This window comes from Panthera leo, chromosome B4 (assembly GCF_018350215.1).
Source record: "Panthera leo isolate Ple1 chromosome B4, P.leo_Ple1_pat1.1, whole genome shotgun sequence".
NCBI classification, from domain to species: Eukaryota; Metazoa; Chordata; class Mammalia; order Carnivora; family Felidae; genus Panthera; species Panthera leo.
The window spans coordinates 122,096,011-122,118,759 of NC_056685.1; positions in this window are offsets into that span (position 1 = coordinate 122,096,011).

Genomic DNA, 22,749 nt, shown 5'->3' on the forward strand with positions numbered 1-22,749 from the left:
AAGATGAATAAGTAGATTAGTTGATCTGTTAAATATTTTCAGATCTAAATATTTGATCCTGAAAGTGCTTTTATTTCCTTTCATTTTATTGCTATTTGCTTTGCCCTTTGCTATAACTTTATTGGAGTATAATTGACAAAAAATAAACTGCACAAATTTAAAATGTACCATTTGAGGATTTTTGACACACTTATACATCCATAAAACCATTGCCATAATCCAAATAGTAAACATGTCCATCTTTGCTATAAATCTCCTGTTGTCTTTGGGAAGCCTTCCCTTTCACCCTTATCCACCCCAGTCACCAAACAACTACTGAGCTAGCTGTTTTCTGTTACTACTGATTAGTGTGCATTTTCCAGAATTTTATTTAAATGGGATCATAGAGTATGTATTTTTTTTTCTGGCTTCTTTCACTCAGCATAATTATGTTGAGATACAGCTATGTCGTTGCATGTATTAATAGTTCATTTCTTTTAGTTGCTAAAGAGTATACCATTCTATAGTTATGTTTATCCATTCACTTATTGATGGACATTTAGATTGTTTTTAGTTTGTGGCTGTTATAAATAAATCTGCTATGAACGTTCACATATGAATCCTTGTAGGAACATATGATTTCATTTTTCTTGAATAAATATCAAGGATGGAATGACTGAATCAAATGGTAGTTATATGTTTAACACTTCAAGAAGCTTTTCCAAAGTGCTTGTACCATTTTACATTCCCACCTATAGTCTGGGAGAGTTCCAGTTCCTCTAAATCCTTACCAACATTTTGAATGGTTATTCAAAAAATTTTTAGCCATTCTAAGAAGTATGTAGTTGTATCTTTTTGTGGTTTAAATTTGTGTTTTTCTAATAACTAATGGTGTTGAAAATCTTCTCATGTGCTGATCGGCCATCTGTATATTTTCTTTGGTGAATATCTGTCCAAATTTCTTGTCCATTTTTTTTATTGTTGAGTTTTAAGAAGGTTTTTTTAAATATACTTGTTAAAATTTCTTCATTGGATATATAATTTTAAATATTTTTTTCTCAGTCTGTGGCTTATATTTTCATTCTCTTAATGTTTAGTATGTTCTTAAAGAGAGAGTTTTAACACAGGTGACTTATTTTACAGACTGTTTTATGCTCAAAGAGGAGCATAGATGGATCTGGGATGACAAAAGTAATAGCAAACAATTCAGTGGTTTGGTATTGAGTGTCTTTTTGTATGGTTTTATTTAGTTAGCATTTGTTAAGTGACTTTTCTTTGTAAACCATTGTTTTTAAAATTTTTTTTAATGTTTATTTATTATTGAGACAGAGAGAGATAGAGCATGAACGGGGAAGGGACAGAGAGAGAGGGAGACACAGAATCTGAAGCAGGCTCCAGGCTCTGAGCTGTCAGCACAGAGCCTGATGCAGGGCTCGGACTCACAGACCGCGAGATAATGACCTGAGCCGAAGTCGGACGCTTAACTGACTGAGCCACCGAGGTGCCCCTACTTTTCTTTATAAACCATTGTAATATAAATAAGCATTTTGGTAAGTAATGTTTAAACTTGAATTCTGGGCCCAAAGAAACCTTTGGAAAACAGTCTCCAGTTTAGAGAAGACCTATTCTCTTGGTTGTCACTGTATTATGTCTGATCTGTGAATAGTCTATGCTAAAACCCCATGCATGCTATCTGTATTTCTACACCTATGTCGTCATCTGCATCTATAACTATTTTTATTTCTATATATGTGTGTATGACTTGCAAAAAAAAAATCTAACTTGCATTCACATTCTGCTCATGTCTTTGGTCAGACATAACCATTGGGAACACTGTTATGAACTCAGAAGTAAACTAAATGATAATATAGTACGTGTCACAAAAACCATGTACTTTAGTCCATAGTGAAAACATGGATCTTCTCTCAGGCCTTTATCCAGACAATTATTTATAAAGTAAGATAGATTATAACCAGTGAGGCCATACTGACAGCATGTGGAATAACAGTTTACAATGGTGGGAGGAGAGAGAGATAAAATACAGATCCAACAACTACAATGCACAGAAGTCTGGATTTATTTTATATAGTTACAGAAAGCCTTATAAGCATGAATTCTCCAGAGGACCTTGAGTCATCAAAAACTTATAATAATTTATTTCAGAAATGGTTGAAATAAATTATAACTTCTTAAAAGGAATAAAGTTTTGAAAAGCACATAATTAAATCCTTGATAATATAAAAGAATTTATGTAATGAAAGAATCTGAGGCTATGAAAATGTAAGACTTACAGGAAAATGGAGTCAGAAAGCTGAATGGAGTTAAGGTAGAGTTTATCTTGAAAATTCTTCCACTTTAAATATTCTAAGTACAGAATAGAAAGATACAGTTAATTGGAAGGGAAGAAAGTAATAGTTACTGAATGGATTTCTGGCAGTAATTGAAAAGGGATATTCCCACGCAACCAGTTATTAAGACTCATGAAATTAAAATTTTATCTAACATTTGAAATATTTGATCTAGAAATTTAAGAACAGGTAGGTCTGAAGGAAGGAATTTTATTTCCTCTGTTAGAGCTTTTTAGTGCTTAACAACGTAACTTTAGAAACAGCCCAAACTGTGTTTAGGTTACAGCGTGATCGTTGGGTTTTTGTTTTTGTTTTTTTCCAAACTCTAGGTTTCTCATCTGCAAAATGGAACTAGAAACCCCACCTCATGGGATAATGGTGAAGATGACATGGAATGCAGGTATCGGACTTAGTACAGTACCTGGCCCAAGGTTTCCAACACTCAATAAATATTAAATATTACAATTATCATTATTGTTTCTTCTAGGCAGAAATCTGAAAGTGAAGAAGCACTGGAAAATTCAAGTAAAGAACATCAGCTATCAGTCCCATAATTTGTGATTGAGGATTGAGATCAGGTTGTATTTTCATCTGTTTTTGTTTCTTTGGTTTTAATTTAAAAAACTTGAGGAAGTCCCCAGAAATAACTGACCGTTTTTTGAGGGTGTCCCTCGATGCTTGTGGGCTCCATCTGGGTTGCAGCCATTATTTTACCTACTTGACAGATGAGGAGGTCCCTGAGGTTAAGTGTTCTTCACAGCAGACACCCAGGTTGAAGGCGGAGTTAAAGTATGCCCCAGGTCGCATAACTCATTCTCCGTTCAAGAATCTTCCCTAATCCCTGGTGCCATTTGGGAATGGTTTCAAAGGCATTCCAATGGCAAAATCATGCCAGTGCACTGGTTATCAATTATTTTGTTGATCCTTTAGCAAATCCTCAAACTGATTTTTCTGCCCTCCTGGGACACAAATCACAAAGCTGACCTTAACCACTTTGGCATCCCCCTCTACTCCCAAGGCGCACAAAAAAGCAATGCAGGGCTAGTGATTTATTGTTTTCCCACACAGGTCACCCTCAAGCCCAGACAGATAGAGAAGATCTGTCTTTAATGAGAGAAATGTACCATTACTTGGTCATAAATTCAACTTAGTGGTAATTTTAGTAGGGCAGCTTGCCCAGGCTTTGTAGAAACACAAATCAAAAATCCCAAATTCCAGGCATATCCTCCTAGAAACTCTTTTGGCAACTCCATTCCCTTTGCTTTTTAAGGAAATCCATTTCCCTAGTTATAGCCCCTAGTTGCTTAGGGTAGATTTGCACAAAGTCTAGAATCACTGTGGCAGCAGAGAGGGGAGTGGGTGGCATGCTGCTGAAATTATTTTCGCCAAGCATTAGGCCCTGACTTCAGTCGTCAAGGAGGCACAAATGAACCGACACGCAGATTCAGTATACAGTCCAGGAGAAGTAGTTCGCAGTAAGAGTATTCAGACAATTCCGTCTAAGGAAAGGTTTTATTTTTTCAAATCCTCATGTCCTTGGCCAATTCTAAACTGACTAATACTAGTCCTTACCACTCTTAGATTGTAGGATGTGTTTTTATCCCCAGAGTTGACTTAGTTTGAGTTGCTGGGTTAGAAGTATGTGTAGAGTATGTTCAGACATAATACTACCAGACATCTTGCCACACTCTTAGAGGTAGACACGAATGTATCCTCTTACCTTGTATCATCTCCTGTGCTCACTTCCATCATAACAACTATCAGCTCTTTTGTGCTTAATTATTCACATATGTTGCTGTCTACAACGCTGTGTCCTCCCAGGTGTAGGGTGATGTCATATCTGATTTTGTTCCTCTAGTTTCTAGCCCAGTGTCTGACATGTGACAGATGTATAGTTAACATTTGTTGAATGAACAGAAGTATGAATAAATTAAGTTCATGCCTTTCCAGTAAGGTCTGACTTTGAAGTCAGGGAGTCTGGTAAATTGCCATTTCTTTCTGTTTTCAAGATGATATGCTTGGCTAGGTGAGGCAGTGTTTTGGAAGACAGTGGAAAAAAAAACCAGAACTGAGAACAACTGCCTCCCATAGGTAGGATAACTGAAGTCTATTAAAAATATTACTTCATCAATTTGAACAAATATGTATAGATTGCCAATATAGCTAAAGCACTTGTGCCAGCTACTGAAGAAAATTCAAGGTAACTAGAAATCAAAGAGTTTATAATATATTAATCTTTTGTTCTAATATCCAGTGTATAATGTTATCATAAATTACTTTTTTCCAATAGCATAACTCTCTCCAGAAAAAAGACATGAAATTCTAGCTCTCCTTCTCTGATTTGGTTTTATAGGTGGGTCTGCCGACATTCCTCTCCTCAGTTGTAGGGGGAAGTTTAACTGGCAGTTTATTTGTGTTGCTATTCATCCATCTAGCATATGAGAAGGTCAGGATTAGAGCAGGAAGGGAGGCCTAGAACACCCATGGGATGGCATGTCTGGATTCTTACAGTTCTCTAGGAAAAATCATGGAGAGATATCATTTGTACACCTTCCATTTGTATGGTGTCAATTTACATATGTCAATTATATCACAGTGAAACTGGGAAAAAAGAGTTCAACAATAAGAACTAAAAGACAGTGGCTCTCAGGCTTGGGCAAGCATCAGAATCACCAGGAGGCCTTATTAAGACACAGATTGCTGGGTGCCACCTCCAGGATTCCTCATTCAGTGGTTCTGGGCTAGGATTCCAGCAGTTGTATTTCTGAAAAGGTCCCAGGCAGTGCAGGTGACACTGACACAGTGCAGGCAGGCAGACCAGCTGATCTGAGGTAAGCTCAATACTTACCTTCTACCAAGTCTTGTTCTGCCATTCTCTTTATAACCCATAGGGTGATTCTATTTTTATGGTTTTGTCAGGGTAGTCTTGGCCTGGGGTAAAAGAAAATCAGTTTGAATTATTTTGTAGCCATTTCTTAGTGATCTAGGGCAAGTTTTTTTTGTTTTTTTTTTTAATGTCAGATGTTTTCCTTTTGCCATTTAGCCTATGTACTTATGAGCTGCCTCTCCTGCCATTTAGTTGGAGATAAAAACAATGATAATATCAATGAAAACAACACATAAGCCTACTGTTAACAAAGACATGTATACATGTTAAGTGTTTTACTTACGCCATTGGCCTTGTGTGAATAACTACCTGAAACGATGAATTTAACATTAGCTCTTGGATTTCATACTTCTTTCCCTCATCTGCTCTGACTAGGAAAATAATTGTAGCTTCAGTCTAAATGGGGAAATATCAGCCAGGTCTTTCTGTCTTCTAGATAGTTCCTGTAGTCCAGCCAAACTATCTGGCTTTCTGATTAAGCATTTTTTATAAGAGGAAAAAATGTTTCCCCAAGAATCATTTTTAGTTATTTTCCCCTTTCATGATGAAAGGCTTATCTAAAAGCCCAAACTTCATTCAGGATTCTTCCCCATTCATTGTCATCACCCATCCTTCCCTGACCCCACTCATCCCTCAGACAGCCAGGGATTTAAAAATATGTTGGAAGATTTTAATAGTGTCTGCAGAGGAGAATTATATTCTTCTGTAATGTAGCATTCGGACACTAAGCAGAGAGATAGCACAGTCTGTCTAGCTCATGTAATTAGTTTCATGATACTGTTTTAATTGTGGCACAGCTTAATCATTGGCTGTGCACAGATTATGCCACATAGTTAAAATAATTATGGGGATTTGATAAGATAATACTTTGAATTCATCTGATGCTTCTTTTCCAATGGGCTCCACACTCTAAAATAAGAGAGAACGAAGAAAAATAGTTGATGCCAGCATTTGTCTGCACCTTGTCAGGGCTGGCCAGGGGACGATTATTCATTTCTTCCAGGTTATCTTCCACCTGCCCAAGGTAGCATTTTATCTAGTACTTGAAGATTCTGAAGATAGTGTGAAATGATGCATAACCTGTTTGCCAGCTAATATTTAATACAGTCTATATATCTAGCAACTTACATAAGCTCATGTAGATGCGTTAGTTCTAAATCCAATGTTTTGTTTACATAACTGATGGTTGCTGTCTTCATAAGCAGTTCTTTATTTTCAGAAGCGTGCATCTGATCATAGATCTTTCTTAGAACTACTATACAATTTATATGGCTTATTGAATATTTATTTATTCATTCATTCATTTACAGTAGTATGCCTACTATGTGTCAAATGCTATTCTAAACTCTAACAGTAAACATGTTAAGCAAAATTCCTACCCTCATGACACTGATGTAGGGGACATTCCAGATGTAGGGGAGCTGACAGTAAACAAACAACAAAATAATGACTTCAGATATTATTAGTCTTATAAGTAAAATAAATCAGGATTAGAGAATAGAAAGTTCCTAGAATGGGGCAATTTTACATAGATTAGGAAATATCTTTTAAAGAAGATAACATCTGAACAGAGTCCTGAGGATGAGAAGGAATTGAACATGTGAAATTTAGGGAAAAGGGAATTCTCGGCAGAAGGAAGAGAAAGTGTAAGGGGCTGAATCTATTTTGAGCTTAGTGGCTCTGGGAACAGCAGGCAGAGTAGACGGGCTGGAGCAGAATGAGTAAAGGGGAGAAATATTGGGCTGGCACAGAAACAGGGACCAGGTCAGAGGGCTGTGCCCCACAGCTATAAGATTGGACTTTAAGGTGATGGTAGGTCTTAGAGGGTTTATATTACCTGATTTACATTTTTGAAAGATCACTCTGGCTGAGGAGATTAGACTTATGAGCAAGAATTGAGATGGGAAAGACTAAAGAATATAAGACTTTTTTTTAGACATTTGAGTTTGAGATAGGTGTTACACATCCAAGTGAGGAATCTAATATCAATCTGGAGCTCAAGAGGTAGGTCCAAGTGGGAGACATATATGTGGATGTTCTTAGTCTTTATATATGGTATTTATTACTTAAGCTGGATCTAGGGTGAGTGGGGAAATGAGGTGAATCAGCAAAGGAAATATATACATCATTGCCCTATCCTAAATGAGGGTTTTTTTTTTAAATTTTATCTTTTCTCTTCTTTTTTTTTCCTTTAGTATAGTTGACACACAATGTTATATTAGCTTCAGGTGTGCGACATAGAGATTCAACAAGTGTATACGTTATGTTATGCCTTTTTATGATGCAGGTAATGAATAATAGGAAGTAACAGAATATGACTTTAATGCAATTTATCTGTTTATTTGTGTGTTTAATGGCAAACAGAGCAAAATTTAGATATTCAAATAAATCTTATCCTTCAAAGGAGCCACTTTGTAGGGCAGTCAATTGGCCTAACAATGCTTCCCTTGCTTAGAACTTTCTTGGAATGATTGGGACTCACTTTTTAGATTTGCTTATGCGACATGAGAAAGTCAGCCTAACTTTCTCATAAAACTTTATCTCATTTTTATTTAAAAAGTAGAACTGGATTGAAAATTTTGTAACAAAATTTTGTTGTTGTTGTTGTTTCATAAAACCAAATATTTCACCATAGAGAGATGAGTTGCGTCATGGATGATTTTAAAATGAATTTGTCACTTGCTTTGGAGAGTCTCAGAAGAGCATCTGGATATGTTTTGAGCAATAAAAGAGTGATTGGGATAAGTATCACCTTCCATGTGCTAATTTGAAGAAAATTCCGTTTATTTGTGTTTGAAGCTTCAATTTTAGTCATTCATTCACTTATTCATTCATAAAAAAAAATGTGTTATCTGCCACATGCCAGGTGGTTTTCTAAGCAGTGAAAAGGCAGTTATAAGCAATAAAAAGAATAAGACAATGCTAATTTTCAGGACTTCATTTTTGGCCTAAAAGATTAGTATATCTTAGCCTTCAAAAACCTCATTTCTGCAAATCGCTCCATTAATCAATTTCCTGAAACAAAAACACTTACATGAAGGAATAAAATTTAACTTTATCTTTGCCTTCCCCATCTGTTTTCCTCTTCCTGTTATATTTCCAGAAACCTAACTCTCAACCTCTGATTTTTAACTTTAAAATAATCTGTTCCTATAAGATCTCCCTCAGACATGGAACACCCTATTATCTTTCTTTCTCCCCATTTTGTTACTACAGGATGTTGAGAAATTTCTGGGATTCTAATTTATTAATTAGTTCATAGTAAGGTGTAAATTATTTGATGTTGAGTTACTATGGCCGGAATTTTTATTTTAACAGAAAAAGACTTAGATCAAAGTAATACATCTATAATGATGGAAGGTAAAGCATTTGCAAGGAGTAAAATGATGTATTTCTTGGCTGAGAGCCTTCTCCATGTCTCTGAAATCACAGCCTATACAGCTCACTTAAATTGGCAATCATAATCTCTAGGAACAAGAAACTTTCAGTTTCCCCTTGATGCCACTATTTCTTTTTCTTTTTAAGAGATATTCGGTAGCCTCCAGGACTATATAATAATGTCAGCAAGCAATCCTCATAGTTTTGTTAGAGCAATGGACCAAATTTTGCCTTGGCCTTTGTTTAGCTGGAAGGTGCCTACCCACTGAACTGGGGCTCTCCACTACCATTGCTCCTTCAGCCTTGTGCAGCATATTATTACAATCAGCTTCACTTGTTCCTAGTTCTTTCAGCATCTGTAGTGGCAGCTGGCGCATCTCCCACTTCATCAGGAAGTGCATTCAAGGGTATCCGGCTAGAAAGCTCCCCCAGCAAGCATTTCTTCATATTACAAAATGAAGAAGCAAGGTTTCAGTTGGAGGTATTCATATTTGGGGTCAAGTAAGGTAGAGCAAAATCGGGGAGATCTTCTATCATCAAAATGTCTTCAATCATGGGTGAAACCAGTAAAAAAAAAAAACAACATTATTTTTTCTAGCAGACTGGCATTCCTTTGACCCCGGTTTAATCAGAAAAGGGATGAGCAGAATTATGCAATTGGCACGGCCTTTGTTTGTTTTCTAAATTCTCAAAGAGAATTGCTCTCATACCATGGGTTTCCCTCAAGATCTGCAGTTCTGATTACTATGGTTCACTTTTGTGTGGAGTTTTCTGCATTTTGCCTTTGGACACCCATATCTATCTTTATTCCAGCAGTTAGTAGGAAAATTCCATTGTGCCAATTGTGGTTTTGCTTTTTTTTTTCTTTTTCCCCTGAGAAAACAACTTCTGTTGTCCTCCACCTGCCTTTACCTCCTGTATCCTGTACTAATGTGTAATTGCTTGTCAGGGAGGCGGTGATGGTGATCAGCACACGTCACCAAACTGTTGTGGTTCATTAAGGAGAAGAGATGTGGTGGTGGAGGTTTAGTTCACGTGAAAGTAACTGTGGCCCAGACAACTAACTTGTGTATTTTCTCCCGGGGGAAGAGCTTTGGGACAACATCTCTCAAGGTCATTCATTGTTGTCTTTTAATTTTTTAGTATGCCATGTGTCCAGTACTGAGTATAGAGCCAGAAGTGTTGCTAGCCTTCAACAGTCTTTGGCAGATATTGAGATAGATGTGTCTCTTGGAGAAAGACTAACTGGAGTGTGATATGTTTAAGGAAGCTAACAATTATCGGGTACTTACTTTGTGCCAGGCGATATGCTAGGAATTTCTGCATGTGTTATGTCCTAAAGTTTCAATTATTTTTGTGCATATTAGTTAGAATATCGATTTTATTTAGTTTTATTTAAGTCTTGTTTTTATTAATTTTGTCTGAAATGTTACCTATGTCATTTTGTACTTGAGGGAAAGTGAATTTGATACTCTAAAAGAGCAGTGGTGGTAGTAAATAATTCAGAATTAGACCTGTTCATGAAGTATATAAATTCAAAATGCACACATACATTTAAATTACAGACTTAGGATCAGTCAACACAACAACCAGGGTAACTCCCAGAATTTGGTACTCTGGTACTTATTGAGACCATTCATCAATATTTCCAGACATCCCCCCTCAGCAATACCCTGTGCCATATAACATGTTAGTAAGTAATACTCAGAGTCAGACTCTATTTTCCCACATCCTTAAAATTAGATGTGGCCATGTAACTTACTTTGGCCAATGAAATATGAGTGGATTGATGAGTATCACCTTTAAGTAGAAGCATTTAAAGCCAGTGTACAAATTGTCTTTTTATCCTTTAGCCATCATGACCAACAGCATTCCAGAGGGAGAGGCTCTGCCGGCCAAATCCCGAGAGAGGATAACACGAAGCCAAGTTCACTACTGACCCAATATTACATGAGTGAGAAATAAACTCATTCTAAGACATTGAGATTTGGGTATTGTTTGTTATTGAACCACAACCTAGATCATTCTACCTAATAATGTAGGCTCCATCCATCCAGAAAGTAGAAACCTCCAAAAGCCCTTCCTAAATGTATCTGCTTTCCTTATATGAGTGGTTTAAGCAGAGGTTTGAACAGACCAGCCCCTTGTGATGATTGGATAATCTAGAAGTTAAGAGGTCTGCGCACTCAGGCTGCCTCCGTTTGAGTAGTAGCCCTGCTATTTTCTACCTGTAAAGACTTGAATGAGTCACTTAATCTCTGAATCTCAATTTCCATATTTGGAAAATTAGGACAATTAAAGTTCCTACCATACAAGGCTATTGTGAAGTGAGGTAAAATAATATATTAGAAACACTTAGCTTGGAGGATAACCCTTTTAAAGTCTTGGGGAAAAAGGGAAATGGGGAGTTACTAAAAATGGACATGAAGTTTCTGTCAAGCAAGGTAAGTTAGCTCTAGGATCTGCTGTACAGCATTGTATCTAAAGTTAATAATCACATATCACACACTCAAGCATTTGTTGAGAGTGAATCTCACTTTAAGTGTTCCTTCTACAATAATTAAAAATAAACGTTAGCTATCATTCTGTTATCTGGTACCATTTGAGACTGGCTTTATGGATCCTGTCTTCTTACAGGATTTTTTGGGTAACTGATCCTTAAAGTTGCTTCCAGCTCTAAAACTCTATGCTTCCATGAAATACCTTGCTTTCTGGTCTCTAACTTTCCTTAGAGTGGCTTTCGCTATGGTTTGAGTTTTGTGGTACATGAAGGAACAGATGCCAGCAGAGTTTCTTTGGCTTAGCAAGAAATCATCTACCAAAAAATCAATTTATTCTGCTTCAAATTTCTCCTGGTTGTCCACTGCATCATTTCTTAAAGTTGTTCCAGAATTCTACTTGACTTTGTAGTGCTTGATTGTTTCTCATTCTGAAATATATTTTTATTTTTGGCCTTTGACACTGGACAACATAAATTTTCCTTTTAATAGACTTGCTCATGCCTCTAGTAAATAAGACCAGGACTATGTCAAGGAAATTTCCCCAAGAGATTATGGAGGTTTTTGATGGTAAGTGTACTAAGATCTAGAGACTGAAGAGGGGAGAGGAGAAACTCTTCTTGTTAGACACATAGTAACTTTAATATTATACCGAAACATTTCATATGCACATACTTGTAGAATTATTTCTGATTTGCTGTGTGTATTTGCCAGTGCTCTCTTTGGGAAAGAATGCATTGTCCCCTGAAAACGTAGTCATCATTGGCTAAAAATGTTTTGTTAAAATTAAAAAGTTCAGTCTTAAGTATCTCATTAGTGTGGTTGGTATCAGTGACTGTTGCTTTGAAATGCCGATGTGGATTGTGAAGCTGTGAACAGGACTGCACAAGGAAGATGGCATTGTCCAGGATGAAGGAAAAGGGCAGGACCTGTGTCAGATGTGAGCGGGTAATGCCAACGTTATTTGCAGAAAAGATGATGAGGGAGGAGAATGGTTGAGTTCCTGGGACAATAGCCTGAGAGCTCAGGGAAGTGGAAAGAGTAGAGGGCAGGAAAAGTGACCCTGGGGATGGGGGTGGTGAGAAATACTGGGCAGGAAGAGGGAGATCAGAGAGGATGCAGAATAAAGGCAGGGCAGCAGACAAAGCGCCCAGGACCAAAAGCCAGAGAGAATCCCAGTTTGTTTAGTCCAGAGACAGGAAAAAGGACATCCTCTAAAGGGACCTAGGTTAAGGGCTGGAGGGAGAAGATAGATAACAGGAAAGAACCCGGCTTCTCTAGGGACCCAAAGAGCAAAGCCTGTCCCACCATCCCATCCTCCCTTTATTCCTGCCCTAACCTTTCTCATAAGACAATAGCTTAACTTGAGTCTAGAAGGTAGAAATGGAACAAACAGTCTGACAGGAGAGAGAACCTGATCCCTGAAGCCAGGAGACTGTCAGGGAAAGCCTGGCAGAAAGGCCACCATACTAATGGAGACTGCAGTCTCAGGCCAGGAAGGGCTTGTCTCATACTTTGAAAGCATTCCTTTATTGAATAAGTGGGTATGTGGAGTGGGAAGCATTGAACTTGAGCTGAGCTTACTAGAAACGTGGCGTTCTATTTCAACTGTAGAAGCTGAGACTGTAAAATTTCCTCACAGGTGGGAAAGTTTTTTGTCTGGAGTTGTTGCCCAACAGATACTGTGTGAGGGAGAGGACCCCAGAAGCTGAGTCAGATGTGAAGTGGGGGTGGAAAGAAAGAGGAGAAGAAGCACCCCGTGTTGGAAAGCAAGTGCATTATGACAATTCCCTCTTTTCTCTCCCCCAGCTCTCAGATTGGGTGAGTAATGGGGAACTCAGATTGGGAAATCATCACAGTCGGGTTACTTTCACATGATGGCATTTTGTAATTTGATGTAACATTTCCACCATCTAGGCTGTACTGGGGGGAGGGAGTCGCTGAAAATCCAAAGCAAATACAGGAGCAGTTTGGAAAACAACCAGTACTAGATGAATTTCCAGAATCCTCTGTCAATTCAATGTCACGAATCCTTAGCTATTCTTCCTTTGCATTGTTTATGGATCCAGGTTGAATCAGATCTAATTTAATCTTAAGGGACTTCAATCGCCCCAGTTTGGGTAACTAGATCCTTGACTTGCATCTTTCCCTCTGAGGGGCCTTCTCAAACATTTTCTGGGGGGATAGCTTTGGGTGCTGTTCCTCGAACTCTGGTTTTCTACATATTAGTTATATCCTTAGGAGAGTACCTTACTTCTCTGAACTTCAGTTTTCTTGTCTATAAAATAGTTCACCACTACTACCATATAAGGAAATTCTGTGAACTGATTACATGATGTATTTGAAAAGTGCCAAGGCATGTGGCATACAGAAGTCCTTCTTCAGTAACTATGCCCCTTCTTCTCTCAGAAGGCCAGACATGTAGCATGTCATCTTTGCCCCAGTAGCCTGGGGGATTTTGCCCCAGAAAAAAGCAAGCCAGCATTGTGTGATGTTCTCAAAGATTGCTCCAAAGACACAAGCTTTGTCCTAATAGCTGAACAGGCATAAGTAATGGACAGTCTCATTGTTGCTTTCAACCCCAGTAGTAGACTTCTTCTTAGAGCTCTGGCTGCCTGAAGCGGTCAGCCACTAACCCCTTCCTCCTCACCAGGAGTACAATGGAGAACTGGGGATAGAATTGGTGAAAATGGGCACCCATACATGTATGTTTTATGTGAGTTATACTTTCCTAGGGTAAACTTAAAGGAAATAGGTTTTAGCAAGACTGGGGATGATATCAAATAGGGGCATTTGCTGAGTGTGGCTTTTCAGGAACCCGCAGATCCTAACAGGGGATCCATTTAGGTACTTCCTCAACCTTTATCCAGGACACCCCAGAGCCCAGTGTGGTGACCTCATGGTTACACTGTCATTGCATTCCTGTCTTAGCCATAGGTTATAAAATAATTTATCGGATGTCACACAAATGTGACCTTAATGATGACTTATCTTTTAGGCCGAGGCCTGGAAGAGACTGAGTACTTCCAGCCTTGCTGTGACCTCCCCATGCCTCCAGTATTTGTGCAGGGTGATGTGATTCAAGTCAGCAGTGTGCATAGTGTGGAACCCCATACCTTTTGGTGTACCTCAAAGAGTTCATACCATCTTCATGCAGGGAGCGACATATACCAGGGTCCCTTGCCAATTGGTTTTCAGGTAAGTTTGGCCAGTGCGAGGTACTGGTGGAAGACTGGAAGGCAGGATGTACCAGAGTATTTCTCCTCCATTTTGCTTCAGGTGAGGCCTCCAGCACTAGCTGCTTTTGTTTGCTTGTTTATTTATGCAGTTTCAGCTCTTACTGGTCAATCCCATCCTCTGTGTTCCCAGCTACTGTGGAGTGTTCCCTATCACAGTTCTAAATCTCACCCACTGGCTTCAGTTCCTGGCTGTGGTAATGCCACATCTTCCCTGTGTCCCTTCGACCCTAGATGTAGTGGTGGCTTTCTGTTCTTGCTAATATATTAGTTGCCTAACCATCCTTCCTTGGCTTCTCAGCCACACTCTTCCATCACCTATGTAACCAGTTCCTTGTTTGAACCAGTTCCATTGTTCCTGTTTGAAATGCTTCTGGCAGGTCTGTGTTCCTCACTAGACACTGAACTGCTATACCTCCTTGAGTCAGTGCTATTTTATCATCATGTTGGACCTAAGGCTCTCAGGCGAGGTTTGTAGTCTCCCGGGCCATGCACTGGAATATAGGCAATGTTTCCTTTCAACAGTTAGGTTTCCCTGAACATACTGTGGGTTTCATGTACCCTTTCATGACCCTGTGAGGGAGACAGGGTGTTTGTCGTTTCTTAGTGACCTACTTTCTATAAACACTAGTTAAGCTTTTTGAGATTGTCCTTGTGCTCCTTCCTATTGGTTACATTAATTTCTTTTGAGGTAAATAAACTGCTCTTAATTCAACACCCATTTTCCCTTTTTCTTTGGTTTATGATATACACTCTTTGTTATTTCTCTGGACTTTGCAGCTAGAGATAAACCTTTAAATAAAACAAATAAGCACAAAGGCAAAAGCAAGCCAGGGATGCAGAGCATTGAAGACCACACAGATCCATTAAAATGATCAGCAGCTGCATCTGATTTCCAGGGAGAGCAATGGCCACAGGGCTATCAGCAATGTACCGTGATAGGGGTGTGGGACATCCAGTGGTAGCGGTAGTGGTAGCGGTAGTGGTAGTGGCAATGGTGTCTTCACCAGCCAGGTTCTGTAGCATGATTTTGAATTTGATCCTTGAATGTGTAGCATCTGAGTCTGGTTTTCCGACTTTCCTAGAGATCTGGTGAGCTACTCTATATCGTTTTTTTGGTAAATCATACAAAATTTGTTTCTGATATTTATAAATTAATAATAGATACAGAAATTGGAAACATGCACAGTATTTTCTGATCCATAAAAACCATACGTTCAGGTGTGCCCAGGTGCCCTCTAATCTTATGTGCTTTCAGATTAGATCCATAATATCTGAGTTCCATATAAATATTTCACTAAAAGTGCCTGTGATAATTATATGATTAACATGATCTGTCCTTTGAATGCCAGTAGGTCTTTGACCTCAGCTATGCCAATGGTGCCCATTGGGCTCATTAGCTAAGTGGCCATGACAGCAGGAACTAACCTACTAGTTTATTTATGTGGAATTCCCTTCACTAAAGATTTCCCAGAATCACCAACTTGCCAGCTCTAGTGACCAACCTTAACCTGAATGACTGATACCATTCCTGTCATTCAAATGGTGGAAGGGTCATCGTGTTTGACTTATTTTGTGGAGGGAGAAGTAGTATGTCCTTGCTAAAATACACACTATTTGGATTTACTTCCCTTCTTTCCATGCTTCTGCCAAAGCCATCATCTGCAGATACTCTGAACACCTTGTTCACTATCACAGTATCTCACCCAGTGTTGTTTCTCACAAAGAAACTCATAGTTTAGGAAAGGAAGCCAATGGGCTGGTGCCCATGGAAATTCATAGTCTTATCATAAATTCTGTCTTAGAAGCACCTGGCTTTTTACAGTAGAATGACTGAAAGAAGACTCAGTTGTTATGCCAACATAAAGTCAACATCTTGAAATGTTGGGGTGCCATCTTAGAGGTGAGATCAACTTGTGTTTGATATATACTGTAGGCCCTTGCAGAAAACATGGATCCAAGGACCAAGGTGAAGAAATGTGAGTGCCGCTTCTCACAATTATATTTAATATTATGGTCATTATACTGTGACTCTATGCAACAATTGTATAAAAGCTTTAGTACTTGGAGAAGACATGCGTCCACCAGAAGAAACAACAGAGACTGCCATTCTGCCTTTCCAGGCTCCTTTTACCACTGGACCAGGAAAATATAGGCCATAGTATTGGCTGGGGTGCCTGATGTGAGTGATCCTGGTTATCAAAGTTTTCTGATATACATTCTGCTATACAGTGGGATCAGAGAGGAATATGAATGAAATCCAGGTGAAACTCCCAGGACTTCCCTGTTCAGTCATAAATTAAGGGAAGCTATTTCAATTCTGTCTAAGCAGGAACCACTGAGAGCTCAGATCCTTCAGGAACAAAGTTTTGAGTCACTTCACAGTAGGAACACTGGCCATCTGAAAAGAAAGTAAAGGGATGAATAGTGGAGGGTTGAAATAATAAATATTTGCTATGGTCTCCTTACCAGGGAAATCATAGTTTGAGAGTACACATGAAAAGAATAGGAGACAATCTGCATTTTCAGGAACATAAAGGAAACCCTCCAAAGGTTTTCTTTTGCAACAAGAATAAAAGCCAAAGAAAGCCCATGTGAGATGGGCATCCCTCTTACTTCATTTCATTTCACCCATTGTCTGCCATGTTAAAGCTTACCAGGGAGGTTCATTCTAACCTCAAGGATCTGTATTACCTGTTCCTCCAACCTGGAATGCCCTCCTTCTAGATATCCAAATGGTCTCATTTCTCACTTTATTTGGATCTCTGCTCAAATGCCCCTCATCAGTGAAGCCTTCCTTGGCCACACTATATGAATTGTACTGTCCCATTTTCTCTCTCTACCTCCTTAACCATGCTTTAGTTCCCATTACAGAACTAATGACTATATTGCATATTAGATAATAGGCATACATATGTTTATTATCTGTTCCTCTCCAGTGGAATATAATCTCCATGGGGACAGAGTCATTTTGTTTATTGTTATATCCATAGGGCCTAGAATAGTGGAGGTGTTCAAATATTCATTGAATAAGTGATTTAATTAATTAGTTGATTAATTAATGCCATAAATAAAATGTATTACCAGACCATGGAAAGACTTGGGAATCAGATGAGATGTTTGTATCTCTCAAAGTTCAGATAGTTTAATAAGCATAACATAAAAGATGTTTTAGGGAGTTTTTGAAATTTCTCAGAGTCCTTTGCTATCTTCCAAGCTCTTTAGCCATTCAGAATTCTACTAAGGCTTATTCTACTCTGAAAATGCTTTTAAGTTGATCTCTATTCTTCCCAAACCACCTCCAAATTTCCCTTCTGAGCATCCTCAATTCCTTTTTTCAGAAAACTACTGACTTCTGTGTGTGTGTGTGTGCATTTTTTTTAACATTTTCTTCTCTAGGTGATATATCTTGATTATTGAGCAGCTGTTTCATAAAGATGGTGGGAAAGGGCCTTATATCTTTGTTATCACCCAGCATCCTGATTAATGTCCCTGTTTGCTTCTGCATATCAGCTTTTGAAGCTATCTGAAGCTTTTGCTTTCATTATCAGAACGTCCACACTGCTACTCAGAGGGTTGGCTTTAGTGAAATATAGTATGGAGTTAACTCTTTTTTTTTTTTTTTTTTTTTTTTTTTTTTTAATGTTTATTTATTTTTGAGACTGAGAGAGACAGAGCACGAATGGGGGAGGGGCAGAGAGAGAGGGAGACACAGAATTGGAAGCAGGCTCCAGGCTCTGAGCCATCAGCCCAGAGCCCGACATGGGGCTCGAACTCACGGACCGTGAGATCATGACCTGAGCTGAAGTCGGACGCTTAACCGACTGAGCCACCCAGGCGCCCCTGGAGTTAACTCTTTACTGGCCCATCAGGGCAGTCAAGGTGGCCTTATTTTTCCATTTGTTCTGTCTACACTATCCTGCTTCTTCAAGATTGGTCCAGAAATGTCTGCCGCTTTTCCATGCCTCATTTCTTTTTCCTTTGAGCTCATTTTACATATATAGTTTCTACCTCACATTGAAGCCCTTGCTTACATACTATTAGGCATTCTATTTCATTGGGGGATTCAAACTCTTTTCTTTCTCTAGGTAGTTACCATTTCCCACTTTCTCATCAGCAACATCTCTCTCAGTAATCATCAATAGTGGAGAATTTGACATGCCCCAATTGCATTCTATTTGAAAGCCTCTGCTGATTTAATTTGTCTCAATTATCTTTCTCAACTTGTAACTTCTGGGATCCTTGACTGTATCTCATGTTTCTATAGTATTTCTCCAAATAGTGGCTTAACATATGGGATAGCGCTGGGCATATTGCAAGTACTCTTTCAACAAAAAGCAATTGATTGATAGATTTCTTGATTGATTACTAATTAAGGGTTTTACTGAAATTTAGGTGAATCATGATACACACACACACACACACACACACACGCATTTGAATACCTTTACTTCTATTCCAGACTTTCAGCAAAGCTGTTCTTGGATTGATGACCTGACTATGTATTGTAGATGGGGGTCACACAGCTCCACAGAAAGTCCAGTTTTAATTCTTCAAGCATTAACTCCCATTTCAAGTTTGGCAAAGACCAAGCATCCTGTCACCCTCAGGCCTCTTCTAGCCCAGCCTCTGGGGAAGTGGAAGTGCTACTGGAGACCAAGTTCAACAATGTGGGTAATCCATCCATCCACCCACCCACCCGCCCACCCACCCATCCTTCCATCCATTATACCTATGCAATAAAACTCCAGTAAAAACTCTGGACACTGAAGCTGGGTTTCCCAAGTTGGCAATAACGTGTCTGTATCGTTGCACATTGATGCTGGGAGGGTAATGTGTCCTGAGGATGACACAAGCTTTGCACTTGGAACCCTCCTAAACTCTACCCTATATAGTTTGTTTTAATCTCTGTAACAAATTATGACTGTGTATATAATAACTCCAGTGAGTTCTGTGAATCTTTCTAGTGAGTGATCAAAACTGAGGTGGTGGGAATCCCTGAACTTGCATTTAGTGTCAGACATGAGTGAAGTCTGAGAGACTGTGCCCTGAGACTTTGCAGTTTGACTAACTCTGGTAATGACACCCTCATATTCCCCTCATTTCTCAGTTTGAAACATGACCAGAATCACAACTTTACATTGTTGTAGTTTGGGAGAGACAGGACTGACCTTTTCTTTTGTTCTGATTTATTTTTCCACCCACTCAGTCTGTGCCAGCTTTATTTCTTCAGCCCTTTCTCAACTTCTGGTTTCCCTCTTCACAATGTCCACTACCTTGTACTCAACCTTGCTCAGCTCCACACTTCCTTTTTCCAGCAAACTACTGACTTCTTTATGTGTGTGCATTTTTTTTTGTTGTTGTTGTTAACATTTTCTTCTCCAAGTGATATATCTTGTGATAGGAACAGCTGCCTCTCAGCTGGTGCAATTCACTATTTGTGTTCTCTAAAAGTTAGACATGACCTTCAGGGACCCAGGGATGACCAATACCCAAACTTCAAATCTCCCTCACTTCCTATCAGATATGGATTTGGTGCCACCAGGATGGGTCGTTAGGTGCTTGGCTTTCCTTTGCATTAAACAATTTTTCTACCCATTCTCAGCCACTTCCTAAAGTTGCTTAGCCAGGTGTTTCATAAACTTGATTATAAGGATCCCCTGGTGGCTCTTGTTAAACTTTTGGATTCTTAGTTCATTTCATGGAGATTTTTATTATAGGTCTGAGCCTTGGCTTGAGAGCCTGCATTATCTGAATTTAAATAATAAGTGTACCAGTTATTGTTATGAATACTAACCATATCAATGAGCCTGGACTTCAGCTTCATACCTACTTCTAACTTTCAATTACTATCCTGGGTATTTTCCTTGTCCCTGCTGGTGTTAAGACATAAACCTGAATTTGTTTTGTATGCCCTCTGTGTTGAAGGAGTCATGCCCTAGCCTTGGTCCTGGGGCTGGCAGTCCTCCTACCCCACCTTATTATGGCCAACACTCCTCTCTGGCCCTAAGATCTTTCCTGTGCCTTATCCCAGCGTCTGTAGTCTTGCCACACATGCATGGATGGATATCAAATATGATGACCAACTCCACAAACAACATCACTTAATTCAATAAACATTTACTGACTTGAGTTATGTCCCAGGCACTGTGCTAGGTGCTGGCGAGATGAAAAAGGGAAAATACTCATAGTTTAAAGGGTGTGACAGACACATAAAGAAACAGCCATAATACCTCATGATAAATGCTTTAGCAGAAGCATGTACAAAGTGCTATGGAAACTCAGACGGGGAAGTGATTAATTCCTCCTGGGAAGGGTCAGGAAAAGTCACCGAGAAGAGTTTACATTTGGAAGGTGACTGAAAGTTCTCTCAGAGGTCAGGGTGACGGGAAGGCATTCCAGGGAGAGAGCAAAGCCGAATCAAAGCCAAGGAGAGTGAGAGTGCTCTCTGTGCTCAGGCAACTTGGACTGAGCAGCCTAGTGGACAAAGAGCAGTGTTTTTTCCAAGTGTGGTCCTCACACCATCTGCACCACAACTCCTTGGGGAGCCTGTTGAAAATGCACATTTCAAGATCTCCACCTCACAGTCATTGATTTAGAATCTCAGGGGTTGGGGCTAAGCCATCTTTATTCTTAACAAGACTCCTAGATGATTCTTAAACCAATTAATGCAGTGATTCTCTACTTCCATATGCTATAATCACTAGGGGAGCTTTAGAAAATTTTAATGCCTGAGTCTCACATTCAAAGATTCTCATTTGTTGGTCCTTGGGTGTGGCCTGCGTATCAGGGCAAGCTTCCCTTGTGATTCTAAGTTGGAGAACCACTCCACCCAAATTGAGAACCATAGGACCACAGCATCAGATTCAAGAAGGTGAAATAGGCACATGGAGAGCTGCTACAAATTATGATGGAGATGTAAGAAGTTCATGAAGGGTCTTCCATGCCAGATTGGGCAGTTTGGTTTTGATTTTATGGGTGATAGAGGTGGCTCCTACAAGCTCACATTTTTCTTTAGGTCTCACTAAATGGTGGTGGTAGAAAACAAGACCAAATCTGGTTTGGATACACTTTGTGTTGGGGGAAGGGATGTTCTCCTGGAAGCTTGTCTACATGAAGTGGCTCAGCTATGCCTTCAGGATGGCTGCACTTTCCCAGTACATGGGCACTGAGTATTCCTGTTAGCTTATTCAGAGATGCATCAGGCACCTATCTTGTGGCCATTGTTGAAAAATCCCTGTTTGTACCCCAGGTGGATTCTGAGCCTCAAGGAGACAAGACAGCAAGGAGATTGGTAGTGGGGTTACACATTTTAGCCTCCATTAAGCTCAGAGGTTAGAGGTATAAGCTTTACCCAAGTCCCTGAGGTTCATGAGTAGAAAGAAATGTGTGGATTATGGTACATTTAGAACACAGAGGAGTAGTTTTGGGGTGGATCAAATAGTATAGAAGCGGGAGAAAGTATAGGACAACAGCCAGTCACCATCCCAGTCTGAGGTCCTGGGACCTTAGTGGTCACCTTGATCAAGATAGAATGAGATATTTTATGGGTACAGATGTTAAGGGAAAGGAAAGCAGATCAGAAGTCCAGTACAGGAACCACCTGAAGGCCCTACCTAGTCATGCAGACCTCGGTGAAATCTCCTCCTCTTCTAGTCTCCTCAAATTTCCCCTTTCTCTCTTCTGTCTTCTCCATCTTTTCTCCTCTTCATTAACCCTCTGCATCCTCATTACCCACAGGGCTCCCAGGAACAACCAGCAAAGCCCACCAGACTCAAGTTTTAAATGAGCCCAGGAGTCACAGCCTTTGTTGAATCTTAGAGCTGAGAAAAATGTGGACAATTTTTGGTCCAACTCATTTAATTTGTAAAAGAAGAAAAGTGACTACCCAGAGAGGAGAAGATCACACAGCTAGTCAGTGGTAGAAGTAAGGCAGATCACTGGGGTTTTATGTAAATTCTACACTTGAAACTAGTATTATACTGTATATTACCCAATTGAAATTGAGATAAAAACCTGAAAAAGAAACAAAACAAAACAAACAAACAAACAAAAGACAGACCCACGTCTTTTGACTTTCTGAGCCTGTGTCTACTATACTAAGCTGTTCTCACAATGGTGAATTCTTAGATTTTGCAAGCTTTTAGTGGGAAATTTTATATTCATCATGTGTGGTTCCTACAGCCATTTTATAAGGAGGCTACAACAAGTAGTTTCTCATGTTTGTCAAGTCAACTGAAGAAGAAAACTACTTTGTTTAAAAACACAAGTTTTACCAGAAAGGAAGTACAAATTTACAAAATAGGGAATTTCAGGTTCATATAATTTTAGGTCAAATGATCAGATTTTTTCATATAGTAGATTCTAGAATTGTATCTTGACATCAATATTTAGAGTCCCAGAACCACTACCCTGGGACAGGG